Here is a 14614-nt window from a genome sequence, read left to right on the forward strand (position 1 = left end):
GGTCAAAACCGAGGTAGAGGAAAGTCATGGTCTTCCCGTGGACGTGGGTTCTCTCAAGCCACACAGGTGGCACGACAAACTCCTCAGCCCAGTGGGCCAAAAACTTTTCCTGCTCAAAATACACGGCCTGACCGTGACCATAACAATAACCGTATACCCACTTGTCAAATATGCAGGAAACAAGGCCATACTGCGATTAAATGTTGGCACCGGTTTGATCATGCTCTCCAACCTGATGATATACCCCAAGCATTGGTTGCCTTGACACTTGAAAATAATATTCATGATGCTGAGTGTACAGCTGATACTGGTGCTTCTGCCCACATGACAGGTAATTCAGGCATGCTTTCAAATTTACGTCAATATCTTGGTCATGATGCTGTTCTAATTGGTGATGGTAGTCTCCACACAATAACTCATATTGGAGACACATTTATTCAATCTGGTCATTCTTTTATTAAATTGAAAGATGTTTTACTTGTTTCGGACTTAGCAAAAAATTTATTATCCATCAGTCAATTAACCTCAGATTATCCTTATAATTGTGACTTTTCTGGTGTTGGTTTTTCTATTAAGGAAAGGGCGACCAACCGCACATTACTGACTGGCCGACGGAAGGGTAATTTATATGTGTTGTCCCCACCCCTTGAGGCACACTTCTCGAACCGCTTTTGCACTGTTTCTGAGGAAGTGTGGCATCAACGGTTGGGACATCCTCAAGCCTCTACTCTTCAAGTTTTACATTCTAAAGGTCTTATTTCAGTTATTGGAAAAAATAAAACCAACTCTATTTGTGAGAGTTGTCAATTAGGAAAAATGAGTAAACTTCCATTTTTACAATCTTCTAACAATGTTTTTCATGTATTTGATAAAATTTATTGCGATTTATGGGGACCCGCTCCTATTTTATCTGTTGGTAAATTTCAATATTATGCATGTTTTGTTGATGCTTTCACTAAGTATATGTGGTTTATTCCTTTACGTAAAAAATCTGATTTTTTTAATGCTTTTATCTTATTTGAAAAATTAATTAAACGACAATTTAACAAAAAAATTAAAGTTTTTCAAACCGATGGCGGTGGTGAATTCACTAACCATCAACTAAACATGTATCTTCAAAACCAAGGCATTATCCATCAATATTCATGCCCTCACACTCCTGAGCAAAATGGTTTAGTTGAACGACGGCATCGTACCATTCGTGAACTAGGTATGACCTTACTTTTTCAAAGTGGAGTTCCTAAACGTTTTTGGGTCGAAACTTTTTCAACTGCTATTTTTTTAATAAATCGTCTTCCATCTACTACTTTGGAATTGCAATCTCCGTTTTTCTTACTCTATGGCCATCAACCTGACTATACCTCTCTTCAAATTTTTGGCTCAAAATGTTATCCCTATACTTGGGATACTAAACAAAACAAGTTTGAACCCAAAACCCTTGTATTTTTATGGGCTATAGTGACAAACATCAAGGTTATAAATGTTATCATCCTATCTCTCGTCGTACATTCATTTCACGACATGTTGTTTTTTATGAGTCCTCTTTTCTTACAAACAACCTAGAAATCTTCTTCTTCCCTCTCCTGGCAATTAAATTTTATCTACCTTTATTGATTGGCGTTCTACTAATCCTATGGATGGTTCTAGTGCTTCCCCTATGCAGGTACCACTATCACCACCTACTCCCACCTCACACGAGATTGATCATATCCCTATTCCACCCTTGCCCCTTATACCTGAGGCACCTCCTATTCCTACACCAAACCCTCCACCCTCCCTTACTCATACACCTAACTCCCCCCCCCCCCCCTCCTCCTCACCCCATGGTAACCCGATCTCAATTTGGGATCCGCAAACCTAATCCCAAGTATGCCCACTATCACTCACTCCCTAATTGAAATTTCCAATGCACCCAAGAGTGTCCGTTCCGCTCTTAACCATCCCGGTTGGACCAAAGCAATGAAGGAGGAAATTCAGGCACTTCATGCAAACAACACTTGGACTCTTGTCCCTCACCAACCACACATGGATGTTATTGGATGCAAGTGGATCTTCCAAATAAAACTCAAGGCGGATGGTTCCTTAGATCGTCTTAAAGCTCGGCTTGTAGCCAAGGACTTCCACCAAATTGATGGCATTAATTACACTGAGACCTTCTCTCCTGTCATCAAACCATGCACTATACGGATTGTCCTCAGCCTTGCTCTTGTTCATAATTGGGATATTCGTCAGCTCGATGTCAAGAATGCCTTTTTGCATGGTGATCTCCAAGAAGACGTGTTTATGGAACAACCTCCAGGTCTTATCCATCCGACTCTTGACTCTCATGTGTGCAAATTAAATAAAGCTTTATATGGGTTAAAACAAGCACCTGGATCTTGGTTTGATAAATTTAGTAATTTTTTAATTGCTTATGGTTTTACTTGTAGTTCCGCTGATCCATCCCTTTTTATTTACATTTCATCTCTAAGCACAATTTACTTACTACTTTATGTCGATGATATCATTCTCACGGGTTCCGACCCCACACACCTTACTACTTTTATTCATGTTCTTGGGCAACAATTTGCAATGAAAGATCTTGGTCCTTTGCATTATTTTTTGGGCTTTCAAGTAACTCGCAATTCAGATGGCCTTACACTATCTCAGGCTACGTATGCCCTTGAAATTTTGGATCGTGCTCAAATGAAAGATTGTAAACCTATGGGTACACCTATGATGCCAAAAACTAAAGGACTCACAAGTGATGTTCCTTTTCCTGATCCGGCTCACTATCGTAGTATTGTTGGAGCCCTTCAATATCTCACTCTTACTCGCCCTGACTTGGCATTTAGTGTTAATTTTGTATCTCAATTTTTGCACTCTCCCAGTATGGCTCATTACAAAATGGTAAAGCGTATCCTTCGTTATTTGCATGGTACTCTTAATACCAGTCTTCATTTTAGTTCACATTCTATATTAAACCTTTGTGCCTTTTCCGATGCAGATTGGGCAGGCTGTCCTCTTACTCGTCGCTCTACTACAGGCTATTGCATTTTCTTAGGAAGTAACTGCATTTCCTGGTCTGCCAAGAAACAAAATACAGTATCTCGATCAAGTTCTGAAGCAGAATATCGTGCGATGGCCAGCACCATTGCAGAACTCACTTGGATTTCTTTTCTACTGCGAGATCTTGGTGTTACTCTCCCTTCAGCGCCAATTCTTTTTTGTGACAATCTCAGTGCATTATACATGACAACCAATCCTTTTTTCCATGCACGCAGCAAACATATTGAAATCGATTATCATTTCGTACGTGAGCGTGTTGCTTTAGGTCTCCTCCATACTCGACATATTCCAACATCTTCACAACTTGCAGATATTTTCACCAAGCCTCTTGGACGTCCTGCGCTTCAATCTTTAGGGACCAAACTTGGCCTTATACTTCGGCTCAGTTTGCGGGGGACTATTGACGATAATCAAGCCTTTACACCTACGGCTACAAAACCAAACATGAAAACTAAGGCAACTCAACCTCAATCTTACCAAGACCAAAGACAGCAGATCACACCAACGGACACAAAGCTATACAAGGAAACAATACTCAACGACTACAATCTTAATATAGAAACAGAGACCTAATTTCCTTTCTAATTCTGATTATTCTTCATTTGTATAACATCTAGTCTTTTCCTACACCTTTGTACGTTGTCTATATAAATGAAATGGCTCTCTAAAATGCTCTCACGCTATGTGAGACATTGTGTCAAATAGTTTACATTCAACTGTCTTTATCATGTACCGCATTTTTTTAAATGGGTAAATTTTATTTTCTCTCCTGCCATTTTCTTAGACTCTCATTTCTCCATCCATCTCTCTCTCTCTCTCTCTCTCTCTCTCTCTCTCTCTCTCTCTCTCTCTCTCTCTCTCTCTCTCTCTCTCTCTCTCCCCCCCCCCCTCGAGATTTAGGTCATATAAGGGTTTTTTCTTTCACAGATAGAGGAACATGGGCGAAAAAGGCTAGGGCAAGGGTTTTACCTTTTATAGAGAGAGGAGCATGAGTAGAGGAAGGTCAGGCAAGGGTTTTTATCTTGGCTGCTAAGAATAGTGATGTGGCATCTAGACCAGGTTCAACACATCATGGTGTGCGGTGTATGAAAGTTAGATTGGTTGCTGAATATAATTTCTTGATAAGAAATTCAAAATGTGGTCTATACATAGCCTAACAAAAAATATTTATAAAGCAACATAAAGATAAAGGTGTGATCATAAATATGTACTTAGTGACAACTCCTTGAGCTACATGAACACATTATTAATTTTGCTAACATTATAACAAATGATAACACATCTAAAGTAGTACTACTCCTATGTTTAGTTGTTTTTATAAGATTATTCGATAAGTCGTTTGAGACCAACTTGATGAAATTGAAAACTCCTTAATTATTTTATTGTGTATTAGTCAAGATACATTATAACACAACTGTATTATAAATATTCAATAAAAGTTTTGAAAATTTAAAAGTGCACAGTCATGTGCTAGCTGACGCGATTTTCACTTGAAGTAAAGCATCAATTGGGTTGTTGGTGCTTTGGTTCTCTCAGTCGGCAGGGTTAGAGGTGGGTGATTTCATCATTGAGTGTTTGTAAGCTTCGAATATTCCATTTGAAAAAGTGGACACTCATTGAAAAATTAATTTTTTTTATATAGGTTTTATATTTACTCACATTTTTAAATAGAATGCATGAGAATCATAGATCCTAAGACTATAAATATCAATTATCCTTATCATTTGAGAAGACCACCTAGGGTTCTTTTTTTTGAGAGGGGGAATCATGTGGATAAAACACATTATACACTTATAATTTCAAACAAAATAGTGTTAGATATAGTTATAGGGTAAGCAAATCTAATGCACTTGTTTTTGAAAAAAATGACCCACAATTTAAAAGTAAGTGTTATATATGTGTCTCATATTTTTTTTTATCTTTATAAAAAAAAGTGCAAACTTTATAAATTATTTCGAATAAAAGAAATTTAGTGGCAAGACTTTGGGCTTTTTTTTGTTTGACCTTCCTTTAATTTTCTTCCACTTTCTGAAGAAACAGATAATTAATAATGAGGTACACTGTTTGATCAAAGTGATCTATCCCCCACTTTGTACGGATTAATTAGTAGAACAAAGAACCTTTATTCTTTGTATCTGACTTTACAAACTTTGATTTTAATGAAAATTAACTGAACCTTTGTTCTTTATATTTAATTCAAGATCCTCTCAATTTTATTGGAAAAGAATAATATTCGTTCATTAATATTAAATATAAGATGTTTTGATAATTAAAATGGCAGATCCAATTAGAACTTTGTTTCTGAAATCATGATCATTATGTGTATACCTTTGATTTGAGAACTCTATCAATTTAGTTCTTTTCAAACGTAAAACACCATTCATAAGCGGATGGACACTTTGATAATTAGAGAAGGGGGGGGGGGGGCGCAAAAACAAAGGATAAAAATGTAATTTGGTCCATCAAACAAAATATACTATTCAATTTTGGATAGATGCTTTTATTTATAAGAACAAAAACTACTCAATATGCCCTTCTGCAACCACGCACGGCTTTTATGAGTCCAGAGCTACTGGTTACTTCAGATCTGACTGATCGTTATATTCCTAGGGTAGCGTGTGGCTCTCATGGGCCATCACAGTCACTTTGTTTATAATATTTTTCTTTTAAGGTTAAAAATCTGGATCTATGTCTTTCTAAGATGTAATTCGTTTTTCCCCATGTAAAAAAAAAAAAAAAAAAAACACATAGTCTCATGGACTTTTATCCATATCATGTGTCCTTTACTCCGTCTTTGATAGAGTATAGGGTTTGTTAAATCTGTCTTAAACAGACATGAACAGACACTACAAGAGAAGAGGATTTTTGTGACCAAAATTTAATGACCAAAATGACTATTTCCGACGAAAATTATCGAAAATAGTCTTTTTGGTCACAAAAGCCCGCTTCTCTTGTAGTGAGAGTTGTTCTGTCTCTCAGATAGTGGTCTGTAGAGATTTGTTGCCTGAACTTGATCATGTCAGTCATAGTTGTGTATTGGTGAGTTATTAATGTTGTAGTAGGCTTATAATGTATGTTTTAGGTTAAAATTGTAATGTCCATTATTAATGAATGCAGGATGTTTTATAATAAAAAGGAACAAAAACTTTATGTGCATACATTTTTACGTACTATTTGCGCACTCTACTAATGTAATTGGATGCGTCATTTTTTAATATAAAATAACTATTTTGACTAATCACATCAGTAGAGAAAGATACACATATAGATATCCTCCATCTGTGACCTTTCTCTCTATCTCTCTCTCTCAACTCTCATGCGGTAATGTTTTTGTCTAATCTCTACTTGAAAATGAGTGCATGCAAGGCCACTGAGTAGCCATTTCAACTGTTTAAGCGTCATGAATTTGAGTAAAAAATTATCATTGGAAGAAATTATGCTCAAACAAAAATAATGTGGGAGTAGGACAAGAGTCATCATATTGGTTGTATTTCTTATTAATGATAACAATGATAATAATTGTGTATGTTTTGTTTATTTCCATAACATGATCTTGTACCTAATGAATCAATGATGGGATCTTGGAAAATAAAAATTGGCTCTTTCCAAATGTTATGATGCTAAACCAATGGCCAACTTGACCTTACTATCATTATTTTTTTTTTTAAGATTTTATTGAACACATAACTTTACCAGCTTGTACATGAACTTGATAAGCTTGCTGATCAATCCAAACATAATCTTCCTCTTATTTTCCATTTGAGTGGGTTTAGTTTGAAAAAACAGAGTTGATTTCTGTGTCTAACAATAATATATATATTTATATATATATATAGTTTCGTTCCTTATTTAGCTAATTTTAGATAATTTAGGATTTTTCCATTGAATTTTTTTCGCATGTACAAATAATATGTTCGAAGAAGATTGAAGAAATATATATTTATATATATATATATAAAAGGTGGGTCGGTCATATACAGCATTCACATATTGAATATTTAATATTCATTGAAAATTTATACAAATAACAATAAATATTTTTGTCACTTTATATATTTAAATAATTAAAAAATATATATAATTCAGATCAAAATTAGAAAAAAAGAAGAAGAAGAAAAAACCGTAATATAAATTGTTAGATTTTACATCTATGTTTTATTGGATGAGTATTGCTACTATGCCATCACAGTTATATCGCTCATTTTGTCCCATTGATGTGATACCATCATGTGGTGTCATGTGAGTTGTTAAAAAAATTAAAAAAATATATTCAAAACAAAATGATGTTAGAAAGCAGAAAAAGAGGAAAATTGAAACCTTTAAATTTCCTCTATTCATTTTTTTTAATAAGTCACGTGATAACACATGGTGATGACATCAATGAACAAAGTGAAAGATATAACTAAGACGGGATAGTATCATTTCTCTTCTTAGATTAGCTATTATACCAAGGAAGATCCCATACTATTGCATCATACTTCCAGTTTCTCCCCGATATATAAGTACAAATCTAATCAAGGAAAACCCTATCACGCTTGCTTTACACATGTAGCATCATGTGGGGCTGCTAACCAATTTCATATTTGGTTCGTCTTCTTTAGGGGTGTAAGTTTACAAGTTTGGATCGAGAAACCCAACTGGACCAAATGGTTCAATCCGAACTGGACTGGAGTGATAAGTATATTGATTGGTTTCGGTCTATATAACCATAGAATTTTAATTTTCAATTCAGTCTTGGGGTGTATTTTTTTAGATCGGATTGGACCAATCGAAGTATATATATAGTTTTTTCTAAAATATAATATATATATTATTTTATATAGTAGTTATATAAGTTAATTATATCATTTTCATTTAGCATTTTCACCATTGTCCATATGTATTTAAAGTTTGGATGATATTACAGTTTTCAATTTCGTTCTCTCTATTTTTAATTTTATTATGATGATTGCTAATTCTCATGGATGGATATGGATAATTTTGATAATTTTTCTAACTTTTTAAAGGTATTTTCAAGTACGAAATGTGCAAATAAGTTCAATAGTGATATTAAAATATGTAAAAATTGTGATTTTTTTGTATAGTTTGGCCGAAAATATACAGAGAAGTGATTTTGGACTTTTTGTACGTTTGACCCATTTTACAATAGGCTGGACCGAATTTGACCAATAGCTAATGGCCTGGTTTGGTCTATAAGGGTAATCGGTCCAAAAAAGGGGATGGACTGAAATTTTTGACCCGATCCAAAAATCTCCATAAGGACCAACCGGACTAGACCAATTACATCTCCTAATCTTCTTTTGATTTGGACTCCATCATTGATAAGAATTTTTGTTACTTGTGAGGCACGTGATCTGGCATGGGATTCAAGTTGGACAAGCAATTTGACAACACAGTCGAAAATTGACATGTTAAGTTGGTAAGTTGGTAACAACCCCCCCCCCCCCCAGGGGGGATTATCCTACTTTAAAAAAATTGAGATTTTAAATAGGTAGAAAAACACCTGCAAAATCTAAGGATTTCAAGTAAAATAAAGATATTATTCATCATGTAGCTTTTTTAATAATATCAAATGCTAAATAAATATTGTAGAACTCACTTCATCGTATGATATTTGGACTGAGTTTATTAGTCTAGTTAGGAAATGGACTGTTTGTTTCAGAAACTGAGTTTAAAGAGGTTGGGTAGAAACTATGTTCAAAACTGAACTTTGTGGAAATAGAGTTAGAGAATTTTTATAATGAGAAGGATTTGGATTAGATGAAACTCTTTCATTTTTGAAAACAAGTTTGAGAGTCCAAAAATGGTAGTTAAAGCAACAACTACAAATCTAGATGTTTTTCTTCAGGCTGAGAATAAACAATGTGAGGTTCAACAAGCAAGAAACAATGGAAGAAGTATGATTAAGTGGACTAAACCTATTGATAATCAAGTGACTCAATACAAGAAATTTGATTTTTAGGGACAAAATTTGTTAGGGATAAAGTAAATTTCATCCCTAAAAGTAATTATTTGAGACAAAATTTATTTTTCGTCCCAAAATATGGAAGCAAATTTTTACTTGTTCGAACAATGAAAAATCCTATTTGAACTAGATTTTTTGGGATGAAATCAAGTGTCTCAAGAAAAAAACCCGTTTGAACTCATTAAAATTCATTCAAACAATATTGTAATTCACATTTGAATATTGAATTAACTGTTCAAATAATAGTCATGACGGAAAAGCACACAAAATTTTTGTGGGGGAAAGTCAGAAAACCGTTCGAATGATATATTTATTCATTCGAATTGTATTTTTTTAGTGGGAAGTAATAAATAAACCAGGAAAGATGGTTGCTATACCGTTCCAACGGTAATTTTACGTTTGGACGTATTTACAAACTATTTGAATACACAAAAGTGGAGTTCGAACAGAGGCATAGACAATTGAAATAAATTTAATTATAGAAATTTATTAGAAGATATTCAATTATTTATCGAAATAAATATTATTGGAGTATATTAATTAACATTTTGAAAAGATGACAAGTTTACCTATACAGATGAATTATTATTTATGGTAAATTAATATATATTATATACGTCATCCTAGAAATTTTCTATAATTAATATAAAAATTAATTAATGACTTTTGTTCTGGTAAATAAGAATTTGTAATAAAAAAAAAAATTCCCTTCTAGTTAGGGAATGTCATTTTCTATAATGTCAAATAGTAAGCAAAATAAGAAAACTGATTTTTTAATAAGAAACAAGCTAGCTATATTTAACAAATAAAAATGATATAGTAATGAAATGACAATATTCGATACAAAATAAAAAGATAGGTCTAAAATAAAACTATTGTGTAAGACTATCCAAGTCCTCCTGGATCGTAGTAATGCATCCGTCAATCTCTTGCAGTCAAACCATAATGGGTGTAGTGATCCTCTCCATGTCTTGGATCAAAAGTGTATGATGCTCCTCGAGCAGTGATCGCATCTCCCGGTTAGTAGCTCCTACAACCTCCTATCAGCACAGGCATCTGTATAAGCTAGATCACGCTTCGTGCCACTACCTTGTGCCGTTGCAACATTAATGTGTGCCTTCCGCAAGTGGCACTCACTCTTCCTAAAAGTGTTTTTGTTAAGGGGCTTGATTTGTGGCTGCCTCTGCTCTATCATTAGCACTTCAACCCCTAAATCAAGTAAAAGGTTAGAGATCATCAATGCATATAGTAGACTACCTCCAGTCAAATACCGTAACTCAGATCAGATGGGCATGAGGAAGTATAGAGTTAGATCAATAGGCTTTCCTCATGCTATCCATAACATAAAGAGTCTGTTTGATGTCGAAATCAGTCTTGTGTTTCCTTGGATCAATATTATGCGATATAATCAAATTTAGCATGCGAAAAAATACAATACAATCAACCTTTTTGATCACTTTGCTACCATCATATGGAGGAGCCGAATCTTCATGCATCAACTTACGAATCTTATCGTGTGTCGGACCGTTGTCTGCTGGAGTCTCATCCTTGATAACATCTTCACCATTTGTCATTGCAGCAGCTTGTTGTGTATGGTATGCACCGAGCTGACGGGGGATGTCAATAAAGTCAGCTATAATTTCTACTGATATAGTAATAGTCATTACCCGAATAATGAACGAGAATGAATCCTTATTAGCCTCCATTTGACCCATAGCCTGATAAAACTCTAAAACCATATCAGGATAAGCCACCCCTGGCGCTGATAGTTTGGGCCCCATTCTCTATCATTGATAATAGAAAATAGGCTCATTCTGTGACACCCCCAAATTCTGTTTGGGATCAAACGGATATTTGAAACGTCGAGACATGCACACAAGGTTACATGCCTCCGTTCATGACACATAAAATGCAATGGTCCTAACATGCATCTAACATTATGTAATACTCACAAGGGATATTTTTTTTTCTTTAGCAATACTATGCACCAAACTGAAATATCCTAAATGCTTAAAACATATTTCATACATAAAAACTCATTAAACAACTAAGATCACAACACTAATCCAAAATGGCTATGATCCAAAAAGTACTGAAAATGCAACTCCATAGTACAAGTAGTAATTTAAGTTAACTACTATATTAACATTGACGTCGCACTGTCGCTCAGTCAACTGTGTCTAGTTGGTCAGCTCCTGATTCTCCTTCAAGTTCTGTAACAAGATCTACCATTTGGGGGGAATGGTAGTTGGGACTACCACAACGAGATTTGATTACAAATCTCAGTAAATTAACAAAAAACCTCCACACAGGCTAATGATGCATGCATGACAATAAAAGCATGAATACATAATCAAATTCATAAGTAATTAAAGCATAACTTGACGTACAACATATCATAATTGACACTTAAATTGAAACGTGAACTGAACTTGACTTGATATGAATTTGATCTAAAACTTGACTTAACATGAACTTGCTCTGAAACTTGACTTAACATGAACTTGCTTTGAAACTTATTCTTTAACTGTTAAATACATACTCCATAGCTGTTGTGACCCCATGTATTATACATGTCCCAATTGATGTGTCTCACATAGTATATGCGTTACTATTGCTGTGACCCCATACTTCGAGTGCCATAGTTGTTGTGGACTTCACAAAACTGAATGTAATTCAACTTCTTGGGTGCTACATGGGTCCCCTAGAGCCATGTGTCCCTGCCGATTACCGTATCACAACACAGGTATCTGAACCAGCTGTGAGTGCATTAATACATACTCCACAGTTGTTGTGGCTCCATGTATTCTACATGTCACAATTGCTGTGTCTCACACAGTGTATGCGTCGCAATTGTTGTGACCCCATGCTTTGTGTGCCACAGTTATTGTGGACCCCACAAAACTGAATGTAGCTCCATCGGCGTTAGTGCCTGGTGCGCTCCGGTGACTAGCTAGTTAGGTCCCTACCCGCTACTCGTTGACAATATTTCGTCAACTCAAGGGATTTCACACCTATTTAAATACTCCAACATGAACAAAGGAGTTTCACTAGGATATTATCACATTCTAGTACTTAGGGTCGTGATTAACATGAATAACTTGACTTGACTGTTCTCGAAATACAAACACTGTACTCAAGATGAGACGTGACTGGAATACGAAAGGACATAAGCATTGACGTAACATAACGTGACTTGAACATTACTTGAAAGACATGACTAACTTGATATAAAACATTTCGTAACATGACATAAACATATAACACACAATATTTCGTAACCTGGTATCATATGTAACAGAAAACACACTTAACATGACATATTTGTAACAGTGAACATGACATAATATACATATAATAGATGAAATATTTAACGTGATGTACTTGCAATGTATAATAATAAGTAATGGAATATCTTGTGCAACAGATAAAAACTCATGACAGAATAAAATCTGTGTAACAGACAAATATGTGATAACTTGACATGGCATGACATATATGATGGCATGACATGTATGATAACACACATACATACACTGTACTTCCTTTACTTAGCACACATATACAGTAAACTGCTATTAAGTTAAAAGCTAACTTACCTTAATCTCCGCATTTCTTATAAAAGTTCAAGCGCGATCACGAGGAACTGTAATTAGTGATTTTAAAAGTTAGAACTAAATCACTAGTAATTTAAAATATGGAAAAAATACTAACTTAAGAGTAAAATTTCCATTTTACCCTCTACATATGAGAAAATGACCATTTTACCCCTAACTTAAGGGTTTTTCCATGCTAACTCCAAAAGTCACCAAAATTTACATGCCTCATGTAAATTTTATCCTAAACTCAAATATCAATATAGAAAAATTTAAAACTAATCACAACTATTAAAATTTCATAGGGCTGAAATTCCCATATACTATTTCTATTGATTTTTATTTCTAACTTATTTTGATTAACCTTTTGATTTATGACTTATAAATATGTGATCTTCAAATCAAACTATCTCATGATCTAAAAAGATTTTCTAAAACATATATAAGCTTTTAATTCAAGATCACATGGTTAAATATTAACCAAAACATAAATTAAGCCAATAACATCCACACTTTAGCCTATCTGAATATCTCTTTACATAATATTTCATATCTTTGCAACTAATTTCAAATATTTTCAAATAATATTCTAATATGTATATAAGAGGCTTAGGATCTTCTAATAAAATTATTAAAGCCATTGGAATAGGTTTAAACCACCAAATATTTAAACTTTCTCAAAACAGAAACTGTTTTTCCTCTTCCAGTTTCTAAGTTTCTAGATCTAAGAAAATCTTTCATTAAAACCTTTAATCATGCAATAAATCCTCAAAAAAATAATCATATACACAATTTAACAATACTTCATAAAAATTTCGAGCTAAGATCTATCAATTAGCTTGGTCAAAAACTTCAAAATACAACATATTCTCCAGTTTATCTTCCAGAATGACTTTTTTAGAGTTTAAACAATATTTGACTGGTCAAATGATCTTCAAATAGAACAAATAAGCTATCCACGTAAACTAGACTAAAAAGGAAATAACTTGTATGAAAGAAAGTTTATGATAAAACACTTACAAAAGTTTCGAAATGGGCGTGTAAAAGAATATCTAAAAGCTGTCTGAGAGAGTGTTTGGTATTCTTTCAATGAAAAGTGTAAAGGAAGATGATTTCATGAGGAGTGGGCTGGAGATATTTATGCACAAGATATGAAAGAGGATGAGGCTGAAGTGAGGGTTGAGTTTTGGCCTTTCTTACCCAATAATATCCACAAAAATCAGTTCAAGATATTTTTTAAAGGTAGAGTGTAGAGTTGGAAGAGTGAGGTGGCTAAGATCTTTCCATGTGTCCAATTAAAATTTTTCTAACTATCTCCAATAATCAAAAAATATTTCTGATACCATAGTGAGTAATAACATTAACTATGTGGTTAGACTAAAACCTATACAATTAATAGATTCGTGAAAACTTATGGGGTTTTCACGAGATTCCTAAAACCAATAAAAATTTACCATTAAATTTCTAGCGAGCTGTTGCACATTCAATCTCAAACAAAATCACGGAAGTCTTCTATAATGATCTCCCACTCAACCAAGATCGGCCTCCTCGGATGATCACTAACTTAACTGCTAGGTTGGCCTTTCCTCATATGTTTTCTTCCAACATTGGCCATTAATTTACTATTTACGACAGACAACAGAATGAATATAAATAAAATGACAAGTTGTAAAATGACAATTATATTTTTTCTGACCATTGTTTGAACAAGCAGGTAGACTATTCGAACTACAAATAATACTGTTCGAACATTATCGATCACTATTTGAACGATTTATGTTCATTCGAACAAAACAGAGCCACTGTGCGAACAAATTGTACACATTCAAATGAATAAACATACCGTTCGAATAAAATAATCATACAAACATCGAATAGTGACAACATTCCGTACAATCAGAGCTCACACCTTATTTGAATGGCTAGTCAACTCAATCAGTTAAGTTCGAATGTGTTAGTTCATGTTTGAATGAACAAATTATTGTTTGGAAAATTATCGTTTGAA

This window comes from Carya illinoinensis, chromosome 4 (genome assembly GCF_018687715.1).
Source record: "Carya illinoinensis cultivar Pawnee chromosome 4, C.illinoinensisPawnee_v1, whole genome shotgun sequence".
Classification (NCBI taxonomy): Eukaryota; Viridiplantae; Streptophyta; class Magnoliopsida; order Fagales; family Juglandaceae; genus Carya; species Carya illinoinensis.